The sequence below is a fragment of the Notamacropus eugenii genome, chromosome 6 (genome assembly GCF_028372415.1).
Source record: "Notamacropus eugenii isolate mMacEug1 chromosome 6, mMacEug1.pri_v2, whole genome shotgun sequence".
NCBI lineage: Eukaryota > Metazoa > Chordata > Mammalia > Diprotodontia > Macropodidae > Notamacropus > Notamacropus eugenii.
The window spans coordinates 71,356,424-71,374,382 of NC_092877.1; positions in this window are offsets into that span (position 1 = coordinate 71,356,424).

A 17,959-nucleotide genomic window follows, 5' to 3' on the forward strand; every position below is an offset into this window, starting at 1 on the left:
TGAGAGAGAACAAGAACCAAATTTCTGGACTTTAGGAGTCATCTCTTGCTGAGTGATTGAGGCAGAGACTGAGGGAGGATCGTGTGCTCAGGACCTGGGATACTCCAAGTTGTTGTTCAGTCATTACAATCCTGTCTGACTCTTTGTGTCCCTATTTGTCATTTTCTTGGCAGAGATAATGGAATGATTTTCCATTTCCTTCTTCAGGTCATTTTAAAGATGAGGAAACTGAGGCAAACAGAGTGAAGTGACTTAGTGTCAAACAGTTAGTAAGTGTCTGAGGCCAGATTTGAACTCAGGAAGATGAATCTTCCTAATTCCAGGCCCAGCACTCTATTCACTGCCTATCCCAGCTTCATTAATATTCTCATGCTTTCATTCTAATACTCTGATTACAAAACCTATAGTCAAGCGTATCTACATCAACTTAAACAGAAACATAGCTGGAGCAAAAGGAAATTGGGAATTTTTCTAGTTATGATGGGGTCTATGAGCCATAATCTAATTGAGTGGTACCCACTAACCTTTAGAAAGATGAAAGGATAGCAACACTACACACACACACACACACACACACACACACACACACACACACACACACACACACAAATAGCACAAAAGCATTCTCTGAGAGTCAGAGAGAGGAACAGGAAACTTAGTGGTTACTCAGGAGTATATTCTGATGTTGGATGATGCATTTGACAGATGGAACTTGATTATCTCCCCATGCTTTGGAGATGACTGCTGAAGAGAAGTTGGTACTGGTTACGGTTACCCACTTGGTATCTCAGTTATAAAAGGAATTCTTCACAAAACAAAAAAACAAACAAAAAAACCCCTGAAGTTGCTTTAAGTAACATCCCCATTTTACAGAGGAGGAAACTAAGGCCTAGTCAAATGACCTTTCCATGGCAACATAACTAATGTCACAATTTGGATTCAAACCCAGATTTTCTACTTTCAAATTTGTTGCTCTTTCCACTATTCTACTTTGTCTCTTGAAGTATGTGATTAAGTTCCAGAAGGAATGTTTGAGATAAGATCATTCCTTCAAAGGAGATCAAAGAAGGGAAAAATCAGTTCCCTTGGATCCATCAGGGAGAGCCTCATGGAGGAAGAGAGATGAGTTGGAAGTAGAAGAATGGCTAGAACTTGAATTGGCAGTGAGGAGGGGAAATACATTTAAAACTGTGGGGATGGTAGAAGCAAAAGGCCCATCATTTTATTCCATACAATGAATATTTCTAATTAGTTACAGGACAAAACCTTGGGAAGGAATTGGTGGAATGAGCACTGGCTTTGGAGTCACAGCATAAGGGTTCAAAGCTCATCTTTGCTATTTACTACGATCTGTATGACTTTGTTATTTCTCATTTCTGGGCCTCCCTTCTCTTATCTGTTATATGGATCAATTGGGCTAGATACTGTCTAGTTTATATCTGAATCCTGTGACCTTGCCCAAAGAATGGTAAAATATTTTTCAACCAATAAACATGTATTAAGCAACTATTTTGAGCCAACTATTTTATGTGTAATCTCTACCCTGGTGCTAAGTACTGCGGATACAAATATAAAAACAAAATGAAAAGATAATCTCTACCCTCAAGGAGCTTATAGTCTAATGGGATAAGACAATACCACCCCCCAAAAAAATGCAAAGGGAAGGTGAAATTTGAAATTATTTTGATATTTACTTACTTATATGTATGCTGTGTGAATTCCCCTCACTATCCCCTAGTAGACTGTAAGCTCCTTGAGGCCAAGGTCTACTTTGTTTTTATGTTTGAATCTCAGCATCTAGTAGAATGCTGACACATAGTATATACTTAAATGTTTGTTGGTCAAGTAAAGTTCCAACTCAACTGATAAAGACCCTAAAGTCATATGAACCTTCCTAAGTTGCTAAGTATCTATTACCCTTTATATATCTGAAACTTTTCTAAATTCTGTAGGGCATATTAATGAAAATAAATGTTTAAGTTAAACAAATAATAACCTAGGGTTTTTGTCCCCTAAGTTCAAATTGCATTGAAAATTGACCCTGTGTTAGTTCAACATTAGAAAAACTATTAGCATAACTGACCATATCAATAACAAAACTAACAATAATCATATGATTGTCTCAGTAGATATAGAAGAAACTTTTGACAAAATACAGCATCCATTCCTATTAAAAACATTAGGGAGCATAGGAATAAATGGAGTTTTTCTTAAAATGATAAGTTGTATCTATCTAAAACCATCAGCAACCATTATCTGTAATGGGTATAATCTAGAACACTTCCTAAGAAGCTCAAGGACGAAACAAGGATGCCTACTGTCACCACTGTTATTCAATATTGTACTAAAGAATGTAAACTATAGTAATAAAAGAAGAAAAAGAAATTAAAGGAATTAGACTAGACAATGAGAGAATAAAACTATCACGCTTTGCAAATGATGTGATGTTATATTTACAGAACCCTAGAGAATCAACTAAAAAAAAACTACTTGAAATAATTAATAAATTTAACCAAGTTGAAGAACGTAAAATAAACCCACATAAATCATCATTATTTCCATATATTACAAATAAAGTTCAGCAAGAAGAAATAGAAAAATTTCATTTAAAATAACTGTAGGCAATATAAAATATTTGGAAGTCTACTTTTCAAGACAAACCCTGGAACTCTTTGAACAAAATTACAAAGCACTTTTTACACAAAGTCAGATCTAAACAACTGGAAAAATATCAATTGCTCTTGGGTAGGTTGAGCTAATGTAATACAAATGACAATTCTACCTAAACTAATTTACTTATTCAGTGCCATAGCAATCAAACTACCAAAAATATTTTACAGAGCAAAAAAAATAATAACAAAACTCATCTGGAAGAGCAAAAGGTCAAGTATATCAAGGGAGTTAATGGGGAAAAAATGCAAAGGAAGGTAGCCTAGCTGTACCAGACCTAAAACTATATTATAAAGCAAGAATCATCAAAATTATTTGGTACTGGCTAAGTAATAGAGTAATAGATCAGCGGATTAGATTATATACACAAGATACACTAGTAAATAATCATAGTAATCTATTTTTTGATAAACCCAAAGTCTTCTGCTTCTAGGGTAAGAACTCACTATTTGACAAAAACTTCTAAGAAAGCTGGAAAATAGTTTGGCAGAAGCTAAGTGTAGATCAATATGTCACACCATATACCAAGATAAGGTCAAAATAGGCATATGATTTGGACATAAAGGGTAATATCATAAACAAATTAGGAGAGCAAGGAATAGTTTAAGGGGTGATACCATAAACAAATTAGGAGAGCAAGGAATAGTTTACCTTTCAGATCTGTGGAGAAGGGAATAATTTATAACCAAACAAGAGACAGAGAACATTATTAAATGTAAAATGGATAATTTTAATTACATGACATTAATATTTTTTGCACAAATAAAACCAATGCAAACAAGTTTAGAAGGAAAGCAGAAAGATGGCAAACAATTTTTATAGCAAATGTCTCTGATAAAGGCTTAATTTCTCATATATAAACATATATATATACATGTATGTATGTATGTATGTATTACTGAGTCAAATTTACAAGACTACAAGTCATTTTCCAATTGATAAATGGTCAGAGGATATGAACAAGCAGTTTTCAGACAAATCAAAGCAATATATAGTCAATGAAAAAAAGTGCTCTAAATTGCTATTAATTAGAGAAATGCAAATTAAAACAATTCTGAGGTGCCACCTCACACCTATAAGATTTTCTAATATGACAAAAGGAGAATGATAAATACTGGAGATGTGGGAAAATTGGAACACTAATGCATTGTTGGTTTAATTGTGAACCGATGCAACCATTCTGGAGAGCAATTTGGAATTATACCCAAAGGGCAATCAAACTGTGCATACCCTTTGATCCAGAAATAACACTACTACACCTGTATCCCAAAGAAATCATAAAAAAAGGGAAGAGAACCAACATGTACAAAAATATTTATAGCAGCTTTTATTTTGTGGTGGCAAAGAATTGGAAATGAGTGAATGCCCATCATCTGGGGCATGGCTGAACAAACTGTGACACATGAATGTAATGGAATATTATTGTGGTATAAGAAATGATGAACAAGTGGATTTCAGAAAAACCTGAAAGACTTACATGAAGTGATTCTGAGTGAAGTTAGCAGAACCAAGAGAACATTGTACACATTAAAAGCAACACTGTATGATGATCAACTGTGATTGACTTAGCTCTTCTCAGCAATACAGTGATCCAAGACAATTCCAAGACTCATGATGGAAAATATTATTCACATCCAGAGTAAAAACTATGGAGTCTGAATGTATATTGAAACATACTATTTTCACTTTGTTTTTTTGTTTTTGTGGCTTTTCCCTTTTGTTCTGTTTCTTCTTTCACAACATGATTAATGTGGAAAAATGTTTATGTGATTGCACATGTAAAACTTATATCAGATTGCTTTCTGTCTTGGGAATAGAGGGATGGATAGAGGGATAGATGGATGGAGAAAAAAATTGAGATTAAATCTTATAAATAATGAATCTTGAAATCTATTTTTATATGTAATTAGAAAAAATAAAATGCTATTTACCAAAGAAATAAAAACAAAGAAAAGTGACCTTGCATCAAACTAGACTTAAAAAATGAGTAATAGAGGAAGCAGAGCCAAGATGGTGGAGGGAGAACAACTACTCACCTAAGCTCTTAGACAAACTCCTTCAGGTACCTCTAAAAAGAGAATCTGACCAAGTTTTGAAGGTGCAGAATCCAAAAAGAGACAGACTGTGGCAGATTCACAGCCCAGGACAGACTGCAAGGTCAACAGGAAGGATCTGTTCCTCAGAGGTGGAGGAGCACACAGGGCACAATGCAGAAGATCCCTGCCATGGCATGACAGAGCAGGAAAGCCCTGGGGAGGCCTGAGGCAGGGACAGCACATGGAATAGCAGCACAGGGTGGAAGTCAAGCACAGTCGAGCAAGTGAGAGCCAGGGTGCCCCAGGTATTAACAACAGCTGCTCCCGAGACTATCGGCCCACAGATTAAATGTCTGTAAATCACCTACTTGAACTTCCAGGAGCCAAAATGGTGGAGTGATCAGTAAATGCTTTCTCTCCCTCCCCTTGTTGACCTTGAAAGAATCACAAAATATTTCCCCAGAAAAATCCTGAATCAGTAATATCAGCAGAAAGGGGAAATAGTCTCAGCACGTGAGGCTAGGACAATTGCTAAGGAGTATTCCTCTTACTGTGACCAAGGACCGAAGCTGTCCCAGACAGCCCCACCTCAGTGAACTAGGAGCAGATCCAGAGCTCCAGGGGAGTGGAGCCTCTCAACCACCAACACCAAGGTAGACCAAACTTACTTGGAAACTAAATAATCTAATCCTAAAGAAGGGGTGGGTTAAACAACAAATCATAGAAACAATCAACAGTATTCAATAGAATGACAATAATGAGACAACCTACCAAATCTTATGGACTACTGCAAAAGCAGTTGTTAGGGGAAGTTTTATATCTTTGAATCCATACTTGAATAAAATAGAGAAGGAGGAGATCAATAAATTGGGCATGCAGCTGAAAAAAAGCTAGAAAAAGAACAAATTGAAAATCTCCAAGTAAATATCAAATTAGAAATACTGAAAACCAAAGCAAATATTAATAAAATTGAAATTAAAAAAAACTATTGAACTAATAAATAAAACTAAGAGTTGGTTTTATGAAAAGACCAATAAAATTGATAAACCTTTGGTCAATTTAATTAAAAAAAAGAAAGAAGAAAAACAAATTGCTAATATCAACAATGAAAGGGGTGAACTCACCTGCAATGAGGAGGAAATTGAAACAATAATTAGAAATTACTTTGCACAACTTTAGTCCATAAATTCGACAATCTAAATGAGATGGATGATTATTTTAAAAAAATATATTACCCAGATTAACAGAAGAAGTTGAATACTTAACTAACCCTATCTCAGAAAAAGAAATTGAGCAAGCCATCAGTGAGCTCCTTAGGAAAAAAATCTCCAGGGCCAGAAGGATTTACAAGTGAATTCTATCAAACATTTAAAGAATTTAATTCTATCAAACAGTTAATTCCAATACTATATAGACTACTTGGGGAAACTGGGGAAGAAGGAGTCCTCCCAAATTCTTTTCATGATACAAATATGATTTTGATACCTAAACCAGGAAGAGTCAAAACAGAGAAAGAAAATTTTATACCAATTTTTTATTATGATCAGGTAAGATTCATACCAGGAATGCAGGGCTGGTTCAGTATTAGGAAAACAAGTAGCATTATTGATGACACCAGCAACAAACCTAACAGAAACCACATGCTTATCTCAATAGATGCAGAAAACGCTTTTGAAAAAATACAACACCCATTCCTATTAAAAACAATGGAGAGCATAGGAATAAATGGAACTTTCCATAAAACAATAAGCAATATCTACCTAAAACCTTCAGCAAGCGTTATATGCAATGGAGATAAGCTAGATACATTTCCACTAAGATCGGGGTGAAACAATGATGTCCATTATCACCATTATTCAGTATGGCACTAGAAATGTTAGCTGTAGCAATAAGAGAAGAAAACAGAAATTGAAGGAATTAGAATAGGCCAGGAAAAAAATAAGTTATTCTTTGCAGAAGATATGAGGATATACTTAGAGAATCCCAGAGATTCAAGTAAAAAACTACTTGAAATAATAAACAACTATGGCAAAGTTGCAGGTTATGAAATAAACCCGCACAAGTCTTCTGCATTTCTATATATTACTAACAAAGCCCAACAGCAAGAGATGGGAAGAGAAATCCCATTTAAAGCTAAGGTAGATACTATAAAATATCTAGGGATGATATGAACACATTTACAAAACACTTTTCTCAGAAATAAAGTCAGATCTGTGTAGGTGGAAAAACATCAGTTGCTCATAGGTAGGCTGAGCCAATATAATAAAAATGGCAATACTATCTAAATTAATTTACTTATTTAGTGCCATACCAATCAAACTATCAGATAATTTTTTTGTAGAGCTGGAAAAAATAATATCAAAACTCATCTGGAAGAATAAAAGGTCCAGAATATCAAGGGAACTAATGATAAGAAATGCTAGGGAAGGTGGCCTAGCTCTACCAGATCTCAAATTGTTTATAAAGCAGCAATTACCAAAACGACTTGGTACTGGCTAAGAAACAGAAGAGTAGACCAGTGAAATAGGTTAGGTACTCACAACACAGTAGTCAATGAATATAGCAGTCTACTGTTTGATAAAGCCATAGACCCTGGCTTCTGGGATAAGAACTCACTGTTCAACAAAAATTGCTGGGAAAACTGGATAACAGTGTGGCATAAACTAGGCATGGATTAATGCCCGACACTGTACACAAGAATAAAGTCCAAATGGATATATGATCTAGGTATAAAGATTAATACTACAAACAAGTTATTGGAGCAAGGAATAGTGTATTTATCAGATTTATGGAGAAGGGAAGAATTTTTGACTAAAAAAGAGATAGAAATCATTATGAAGTAAAAAAATGGATAATTCTGATTACATTAAACTGAAAAGTTTTTGCATAACCAAACCCAATGCAACCAAGATTAGGAGGGAAGCAGTAAACTAGGAAGGAATTTTTGCAATTAGTGTCTGTGATAAAGGCCTCATTTCTAAAATACATAGAGAACTGAGTCAAATGTACAAGAATACAAGTCATTCCCCAGGTGATAAATGGTCAAAGTATATGAACAGGCAGTTTTCAGAGGAAGAAATTAAAGATATCTATAGTAATATAAAAACATGCTCCAAATCACTATTGATTGGAGAGATGCAAATCAAAACAATTCTGAGATACCACTTCACACCTATCAGATTGGCTAACATGACAAAACAGGAAGATGATAAATGTTGGAGAAGATGTGGGAGAGTTGGAACACTAATTCATTGTTGGTGGATCTGTGAGCTGATCAAACCATTCTGGAGAGCAGTTTTGAACTATGCCCAAAGGGCTACAAAAATGTGCCTAAACTTTGACCCAGCAATACTGCTTCTAGGACTGTATTCTCAAGAGATCATAAAAACAGGAAAGGGTCCTGCACATACAAAAACATTTATAGCAGTACTCCTTGTGGTGGCCAAAATGTGGAAATCAAGGGGATGCCCATCAGTTGGGGAATGGCTGAATAATTTGTGGTATATGAATGTGATGGAGTAGTATTGTGGTTTAAGAAATGATGAACAGGAAGACTTCAGAGAGCCCTGGAAAGACTTATATGATCTGATATTGAGTGAAAAGAGCAGAACCAGGAGAAATTTGTACACAGCAACAATTACACTGTGCAAGGATTTTTTCTGATAGACTTAGGAACTTCATTGCAATGCAAGGACTTAAAAAATTCCCAATGGTCTTTTAAGACAAAATGTCTTCCTCATCCAGAGAAAGAACTGGGGAATTCAATCACAGAATGTAGCAGATCATTTTCTTTTGTATTGCATTTTGGTTTGTTATTTGATTTCTCCCATTCATTTTAATCTTCTGTGCAACATGACTGTGATGAAAATGTATTTCATAGGAATGTATGTGTAGAACCTATATAAAATTGTATGCTGTCCTGGGGAGGGAGGGAGGAGGTAGCGGGGAAACATGGGGAGGGAGGGAAAAAAAAATCTAAGCTATATGGTAGTGATTATAGAAGACTAAAAATAAATAAAATTTAAAAAAATGAGTAACACAAAATAGATTTTTTATTTGTAAAAAAATGGATACTGAAACCTATTGATTTCATTATTGAAAAGGCTTTCTAATTCTCCATTGGTTAAGTCATTTGGAAAGAATTCCTTAAATTTATTCCTGAATTAAATCAAAGTCAGACAAATGGAAACTACAACCGCTCTAGGCTCTACTTCTCCAAGAGCTGATGAAACAGGGGTGAACAGATTCATTGGAAAATTGTCCACATTCTGTTTCAGAAAGATGAGGAATCCTAGTAAATGCAATGTAAATATTTCCATACCTTTCTCTAATTTCACATCTGTCTGGCAAGCCCCGTTCAGTCTAGGGCCTATGGGCATCATCCACTCAGGTCTAGGGAAAAGAATGTTGCATAGGTTTCAGACAATTTTAATAGCATACATGATCAATATAGAGTTTTGTGGTACACAACGGTGAGACCACCATCCAGAAGGATGTGAGAAGGGAAGATGATGATGGGGAGGATGGGCAAGGAAGAAAGGTGTTAATGCCAAGGAAAGCAAGGGGAAATGGAGTATTTGTATCACATGTGCTTAAGAAATCAGGAATGAAAAATGAAAATGGCACATTGAATGTTTTTATTCTCAGAGGTGCTTAAACTTAGTTTTCTATGGCTTTTGCCTCTAAATGCCATTAGATACAGGGCTTTAAATGATCACATTAAAAAAATCAGCACCATGCATCATACGCTTCAGCTCAGCCATGAAAAAAAGGTCCAGGCCTAAAAATAAAACTGTATTGGCCCTCAGTGGAAAGCAGACAGAGGGCCCACCACATGTTGAAGACACTCAGCTTTTCAGTTTGTTTTCCTTGTTTTGGTTTTTACTGTGGTTGTTTTGCATTAATTGCTTCAATAACCTGAGCCTTCTCTGAACATACCAATATCGTTAGTTACTTGACAGAAGAGGGGTAAGGTTGGGACCAGGGATTGGCTAATAAAGAGGAGGCAGGCCATTGGTAAGGTTGACTAGGATATTTTAAAGACTGATTCAAATGAAATTAAACCATGGTAAAAATAGATATTTTTCCATGCTTTCATACTTCATATGTTCTCTATGTCTTTTATTCATTTACTTTCTAATGAAGTCTTAGAACAATGCCTTTCACATAGTGACTGCTTAATAATTGCTTGGCAAGTTGAATTGGATTAAACTTAATTATAAGGAATTGATACATATTTGACTATTTTTTACTGTAACTAAAGGAATTTTTTTCCAGAACTGAAATTCAAATGCGGGGGATGGTGGTGGTGGTGGTAGTGGTTTCCATTGTTGTAATTTGCTATGGGAATTTCATCCTAAAGAATAAAAAATCTCTATAGAGAATCAGTCAGTCTAAACATGGAGAGAGAGAGAGAGAGAGAGAGAGAGAGAGAGAGAGAGAGAGAGAGAGAGAGAGAGATGTCCTGAGGCTTTAGTCTCTGAGGTGGACCCTCATTCCCACCCACCTCTTATTTTGTTGTTGAAGAGTCCTAGAGAGGTTAAATTATTGGCCCAAGGTAACACAGCTAACTATTGCCAAAGTCAGAGTCAGAATTCTGGTCTTGGTTCTTGGTCCAGTGCTCTTTCCACTCCATCACTTTAGGCCTATTCTATCTTCCTTTCTTGATGGGATGGTTCCAATTTTGTGAACTGGCCTTGGGGTTTATCAACTTAAAAAGAATTTTGGCCCTTAATGTTGAACAAACATTTATTGGGTATCTACTATGATCAAGGCACTGGATGAGATACGGAGATAAAACTGTCTTTATACTCAAGGAATTTACTACTAGGAGAAATACAACATGTACACTAATAACCATTCTGTTCAACTTAGGGCCTATCTTGTATTGTCTTCCACTGTAACCATGCTTTGCTGATTTTTATATACACTTAACAAGTTTCCTTAATAATTGTTATTCTTACTGTTATTATCATTCCCTGGGAATGTGAGGATTGTGTGGATACTGTGTTCCTTACTTAAGTTCTTAAACAATTTTTGGGAAAAAGTGGCAATTTGGACAAAACATTTTCACAGGCAATTCCTACTTAAAGCTATGAGATATATTGGCCCTCAGGGCCAGCCTCACAAAATGTGTCCTCTCAACAACTTTATAGTTCATAACATAAAAAATAGAAGAAGTAATTAAGACAAAGTCAGTGAAACAGGAAGGAAAAACCTGGAGCACTGATGTATAAAGAGAGGAAACTTGGTCACTGGTATTATTAAGGGGAGACCTTCAGACAGCATCCCATGGAGATGGAGGATAAAGACCTCAGGGCATTTATCTTCATGGGAGGAGCCCCATGAGAATTCACCATCATTCTTGGGGAGGCAGCTGCTTCAGGACAGGGATGGGAAGAAGGCAGGTCACAGTGAGCTCATCTAGCAAGCTATTACTGGGAAATTAAAGCCCACCATTCTGGTAAGTTTCTAGTTTATACAAAGTAGGTAATAAACTCACTAATTTCTATATTGTTGAAGAACTGAAAGAACTATCAAAATGTGAACTTAATTTTTCTAAATATATTATCTTTTAAATAAATATTTTACATATTTGTGCCCTCTAAATTTTCATGTCCTGTCACAGAACTCCAGTCACCTCACCCCAGTTACCTCATTCTAGGTATAACTCTTTTTCCATTCCCTCTACATAATCAAGAGGCAAGTTTAATGAGATGGCAATTCCCAGAAGGAAATGTAATCTTTGCCCAACAAAAAATTTGCTTTCAGTTTAGTAAAGCTTCTCTCAGGGCAGAAAGGGAATTCTGGGAAAAGGATTCAGAATGCTGACCCATACTTATATTTGTTGTTGGTATACCCCAGAATGAAGAAACACTGTTAAACATTAATTAAAATAGCAACATCATGAATTAGCCCTTCTTTGCTAGTGCAACATAATGATCAATAAGGGAAAGACACAGGTGCCTTAGAGAAAAATTTAATCAAAGTACAAATCTTTTATTCATAAGTTTCAAATTAAAGGCACTTGGCTTTTGAAAGCTCAATTCAAATATTAATAAATGTTTTCAAATCAAAGAGAAAAATGCCATGCTTCTTTTGTAAAAGAAAATGTATGCATTTCCAAAGGTTCCCAAATGAAAAAACAAGAGCCAAACGGGGAGAATAACAAATATAAAGATGAAGGGAATGTAATGAAAACATCTTCTTTTACTCTGAGCCAGTGCTATTCCTATAAGAAGAATGGGGTTTGAGTATTTCTGTTTGAAGCTTAAAGGATGGGTGATGTGGATTGTACCATAGAGATGTCAAGTACATGGCCTTTGGGCTGCCTGCTGCCTGCAGCACTCTCCAGTGCAGCCTGAACCAGATTTAAATATAATTGAGAAATATTTGATAAAATAAAAACACAATAAAAATAGATAACATTACATGTTAAAACCAAATCAATATGCAGCCTGTAGGGATCTTATGTGTGGTTCAGTAGCTCTCATTTCTATCTGAGTTTGATACCACTGTTGTACTAGATTATAGTGTTTAAGGCTAACACAGGGGTTAAGTCACAGCAAATAGCTTTTGTAGACCATCACTACCTGGTTTGGGTGATAATCCATGGGTTACAGGTCTTCAAGGTTAGTCTTGCAGGTAGAACTAGATGAAGCAGCCAGTGGTCACATGGTAAAGTACTGGGCTGGCAGTGAGAAGACCTGAGTTCAAGTCTAGCCTCAGAAACTTACCACCTCTGTGATCCTGAGTACGTCACTTAGCCTTCTCCTGTCTCAGTGTCTTCATCTGTAAAGTGGAGATAGTAATAGCTTCTACCTCCCAAGGTTATCGGGAGGAGAAAATAATATTTGTAAAGTGCTTTATACATTACATAACTGATAGTTATTATTATTACAATTATTAAATACTCACATCTTGATCATTAATTCAATTCAATTAAACATACATTTAGTAAGCATTCATTCCACAAGTATTTACCTGTCTGTTTTCAAGTTCGTTATCGTGGGGATTCATTGGAAGATGGATACCAGTGTCCCCTTCAGATTTTCTATTTCTATGGTTTTGTGAAGTGCAAAGGAAACAAAGAGAAAACAAAACATTCTCTCCCCTCAAGAAGCTTATATTCTACTGGGGGAAACAGCACATACACATACAAGTATGTACAAATTATATAGTTGGTAAAAAGAAAGTAATTTGGAGGTGGGATGAAGGGTGCTAGCAAGTGCGGGCATTAGAGAAAGTTTCTTGTAGTATGTGATGATTGAGTTGAGTCTTGAGGGGCTCTAAGAACTCTTAGAGATGGATGTAAGAAGGGAGGGCATCCTAACAGTGTTCAAAAGCATAAGGGTAATGGGAGATGGATTACCACATGTAGGAACCAGCAAATAGGGTTGTTGACTAGAATACAAAATTCATGAGCAGGAGTAATTTATAATCAGCCTGGAAAGATGGGCTAGATCCAGATTGTGAAAAGCTTTAAATTATAATGAGAAGAGTTTCTATTTGTTTTAGAGGTGATAGGGAATAACTGAAGCTTCTTGAGCAGGGAAGTGACTTACATAGACCTGTGCTTGAGGAATTATCTATTTGGCAGCCAATGATCTGATTAGGGATGGGAGACTAAAGTCAATGAGTTCTTTTAGGAGGTTCAAGTAATAGTATGTGTGAGAGGTGATGAGAACCCTGAACTAGTGTAGTGAATATATCAGAGAGAAAAATGAGACTGAGGCAGTAGTGACAGGATTTCAGAAGCTGACTAGAGATAATGGAGGATGAGGAAGAAGGAGGAGTGAAAGATAACTCTAAGGTGAACCTGGGTGACTGGCAAGATGGTGGAGCACACCACAAGGATAAGGAAGTTAGTAAGAAAGGTGAGTGGGAGGGCAGTGGGGAGATAATGACTTTCCTTTGAGGAATTCTGAGATTTAATTGCCAGTGGAATAATCAGGTTGTTCTACTTAGAACACAATGGAAGATATAGGACTGGAGGTCACTAGAGAGATGAAGACTAGGTATACAGATTTGGGACTCATCTTCAGAGAAACAACAATTTAATATATGGGAACTAATAAGATCTTCATGAGAGAAGGAGGGAAAGAGAGATAGAGATAGAGAGAAACAAAGACAGAGAAAGAGGAGAGGAGAGGGGAAGAGAGGAGAAGAGAGAAGAAAGGAGAAAGAGAAGAGAAGAGAAGAGAAAAAGGAGAAGAGAAGAGAAGAGAAGAGAAGAGAAGGGAAGAGAAGGGAAGAGAAGGGAAGAGAAAGGAGCTCAGGACAGACCCCTGGGATAAGGGCATTCAAAGACCATGAGATGTAGGTGATGTTCAGGTAAGGCAGTCTAAGAAGGAACGGTGTACTATTGACTGTGATATTATACAACTTACACATAGAATAGAAATTTCAAAAAGAAAATAACAGTTGACTCTTGTATCAATGGGAAATTATTGGAGTTATTTCATTAGGAGAGTGACATAGTTAGACATGAGATTTAGGAAAATTATTTTTCCACATGTGCAGAGAGGGGATTGGAGAAGGAAGTGACTTGAGGGAGAGAAACAAGCCAGAAAACTCTTGTAATAGTCCAGCAAAAGGTAATGAGGACCTGACAGAGTGAGACAGCAGAATGGGTAGCGAGCATGGAATCAGATCACAAGCGTTTACCAAACACCTCCTGTGTGTGAGGTACTATGCTAAGTGTGGATGATAAAAATGCAAGTTAGGAAATGGAACTTACATTCGAACGGGGGTAAAATTCATAAGAGAAAGTTGAAAAACAGGGTAGTGAGAGGAGGTACCCACACCGGGATATGTTGCAAAGTCTAGAAAGAGGCAGGAGTGAAGCTCAGAGGGGGATGCAACATGCCCAGTCTTGGCCCAGGGATGGACTGGAGCCAGCTCTAACGAACTCATGAAAGCCTATTATTACATTTTCAGTGTGAACAGCTTGATTTTTTTTTTTGGTTTGTTTTGTTGTCTAGACTTAGGAAAGTATTAATAATGCAGATTAAATTTATAAGTGTATGTACATGCTTTTTTCCCCCCTAGAGAGCCCAGTTGTTAAACACTCACCAGCACACCTCTGTATTGCTGTATAAACATTGCTCAAGCTCAGCAGGAGTGCCATGGAGGCTCAGGGAACGAATCCATCACTAGACTGGGGGCCTGGCGATGACAAGTTAATAATAATAAGAGTAGATATTTATATGGTTCTTTAAGGTTTACAAAATGCTTTACATACTTTATCTCCTTTGAACCTCACAGTGCCCCTTCCTGGACCCATCTACAAAATCAAAGTCCCTAGAAGGAATTGACCCATGGGCAAAGGTGACCAGCAGGATGGAGGGATACCTCAGAGTAAGAAGGCTCTAGGTGACAAGGGAAGTCCCAGAGGGAGAAGGCAGCTGAGAAAGGGCGGTAAAGTTTAAAGAGAATGGAACAGCTGTAAGAGGCAGCTATAGAGGGAAGATAAGGCTTGTCAATTAACTGGACATGGGGGCTGAGGGGAGATGGTGGGGAAGATAAGTGAAGACAAGCAGCAAACATTTGAAATTGAAGATGATGTCGAGGTTTTGACTCTGGGTAACTAGAAGGATGGTGGTTCCCAGAACAGAGGTAGAGAAATTCATGAGAGGGGTGGGTTTGAGGGGAAAAATAATGTTATGAGGGATGTAGATCCATCCATGCCTGCTCTTCCAGTGAGACTCACTTTGTCTAATATGAATAAAAATTTTGATAGGCAGGAGTGGGTTCTTACTGAGGAATTATTTCCCCAGAATAAAGAGCCTGCTTCCCGAGAAGCACCTGGCAAAGTCTAAAGGTGATAGAGGGGATGGGAGACAGATATATATGCTAGAGTGGAGACAGTAGGAAAAATTAAAACTGTTGTGTGCAAGTTCCTATGTAATAGTTAGGGTATAACTTTTTTGAGAGGACAACAACTGACTCAGAAGGAAGGAGACTGGGGGTTTACTTTGAGGAAGAAGTAAAATTGGGGAGCATTAGGCGTGGTTGTGTTGGAGATAATCTCCATGACTGGCTGTAGTGGGGAGCATGGAATGCATCATCTTCTGATTGGTTGATGATCCATCCCCTTAGGGTCAGAATATGGTATCTACTTTAGAGACCCTGGAATAGAGAGTAGGATGAAGGAATTTGAATTTCAAAGGACTTGCACTGAATTGAACCCAGGTCTTCTGATTTCAGTCCAGTATTCCTTGTGTTATACAGTGCTGCCTTTGGGAAAAAAAACAAAACACACACACACACACACACACACACACACATACACACACAGAAATTGTTCTGCTCCTTCACTGTGGAATTGCTGGCATCTAACTTCTGCTCTGAGGCCCACAGCTCACTTCCAATCCAATCTGTTTCTCATTTGTTGTCTTATAATCAAAATCTTTCACCTGCTGAGTCAAACACCCACTACCCAAACACCCACAGAATACCAGAATCTCAGAGTTGGAAAGAATTTATGAGGTTGAATAGTGTGCACTCCAGAGCTGGACAAAAATCTGCTCTGGCTGTTCTGTACTAGAACTCAACTAGCTTCTACTTTAAGCTCTGGGAAGGAAGAACCCACTACTCTTAAGGCCCCATTTTGGATAACTAACTTGTTAGAAAGATTATCCTTATATCAAGTCTTCTTCCTAGAGTCAGGAAGGAATTTGTATATATGCTCAGACACTTATTGGTTGCATGACCTTGTGCAAGTTACTTAACCTCTGTTTACCTTAGTTTCCCCAACTGTAAAATGAGGATAATAGCATCTACTTTGTAGGGTTGTTGTGAAGATCAAATGAGATATTTATAAAGTGCTTAGAACAGTGCTTGGCATATAGTAGGTGCTGTATAACTTGCTTATTAACTTCTCTCTCCCCCATCCATTAGCTGCCTTCTTTGGGGTGATTTATGCACATTGCTTCCATTTCTTCCCTTTGAGGTCAAGTAAAACTTTTTCACCATCTATCTACCCCTTTTAGAAGCAGCTGGTGGTGCAATGGATAAAGCACTGGGTATGGAGTCCAGAAGACCTGAGTTGAAATTTAGCCTCAGACAATTATTAGCTGTGTGACCTTGGGCAAGTCACTTAGTCTTTGTTTGCCTCAATTTCCTCTGTTCCCTCCCCTCCCCTTCCCTCCCCTCCCCTCCCCTTCCCTTCCCTTCCCTTCCCTTCCCTTCCCTTCCCTTCCCTTCCCTTCCCTTCCCTTCCCTTCCCTTCCCTTCCCTTCCCTTCCCTTCCCTTCCCTTCCCTTCCCTTCCCTTCCCTTCCCTTCCCTTCCCTTCTCCCTGAGAATTTTAACAAACCTCTCTCCAGCCTAAACATCTTCAATTACTTCAACCAATTCTCCTGTGACACCCTAATTGTTCTTCTCTGGATAGTCTCCAGCTCATCAGTTTTGAAAATATTGTGCTCAAACCAAAACAATGCTTTAGATAAGATCTAATCAAGGAAGAGTACAATGAGATTGTCGCTTCCCTAGTCCTGGAAGCTCTGTCTCTATTGGTACAACCTAAATTGCAATACATTTCTTGGCAACCCTAAACTATTGATTCATATGGAACTTACAGTCCTAAAACTCTTGATTTTTTTTTCAAACTGATATTGAGAAACCATGTCTTTCCCAGTTTTTTTTTTTGTGTGCGTGTGAAGTGGATGCTTTGGGATAAAAGTATAAGCATGCATCCTTATTATATGTCATCTTATTATATTTGACCCAATGGGTGAGCTTGTGAAAATGTTTTGGAATCTTGAATGTCATCCAGCACTTTTGGTGTCTGTCCTAGCTTTGTGTCATTTGCAAATCTAATACATGTGTCATTCATGCCTCCCTTTTATATCTGCTTTATGTTCTTTACCAAGCTCTGAGTGATGGGACCTTCCTCCTAAGCATTTGGAGGAAAGGGCCATATAATCTCACCCATTATGACCTAACTTGAGGAATTTAAATCACATTCATATACTTAATAACTTTGTAACCTTGGACAAGTCGTTAAACTGCTCCATGACTCAGTTTCCTTATCTTTAAAATGAAGGAGTTGGATTCAATGGCTTCTAAGGTTCAGTCTTAAATCTATGTTTGTGCATTTCTTTGTAGCTCTCAGATTCTGTGTTTCTGTGTAATGACGTACGCAGTTTTGAGCATCAGTCTAGTAAGTACTTGGACAAGTAGACAAACATGACAGTTGAATGAATGTTAGACTGGAATTTGGGACAACTAACTTATAGTTCTAGCTTCATC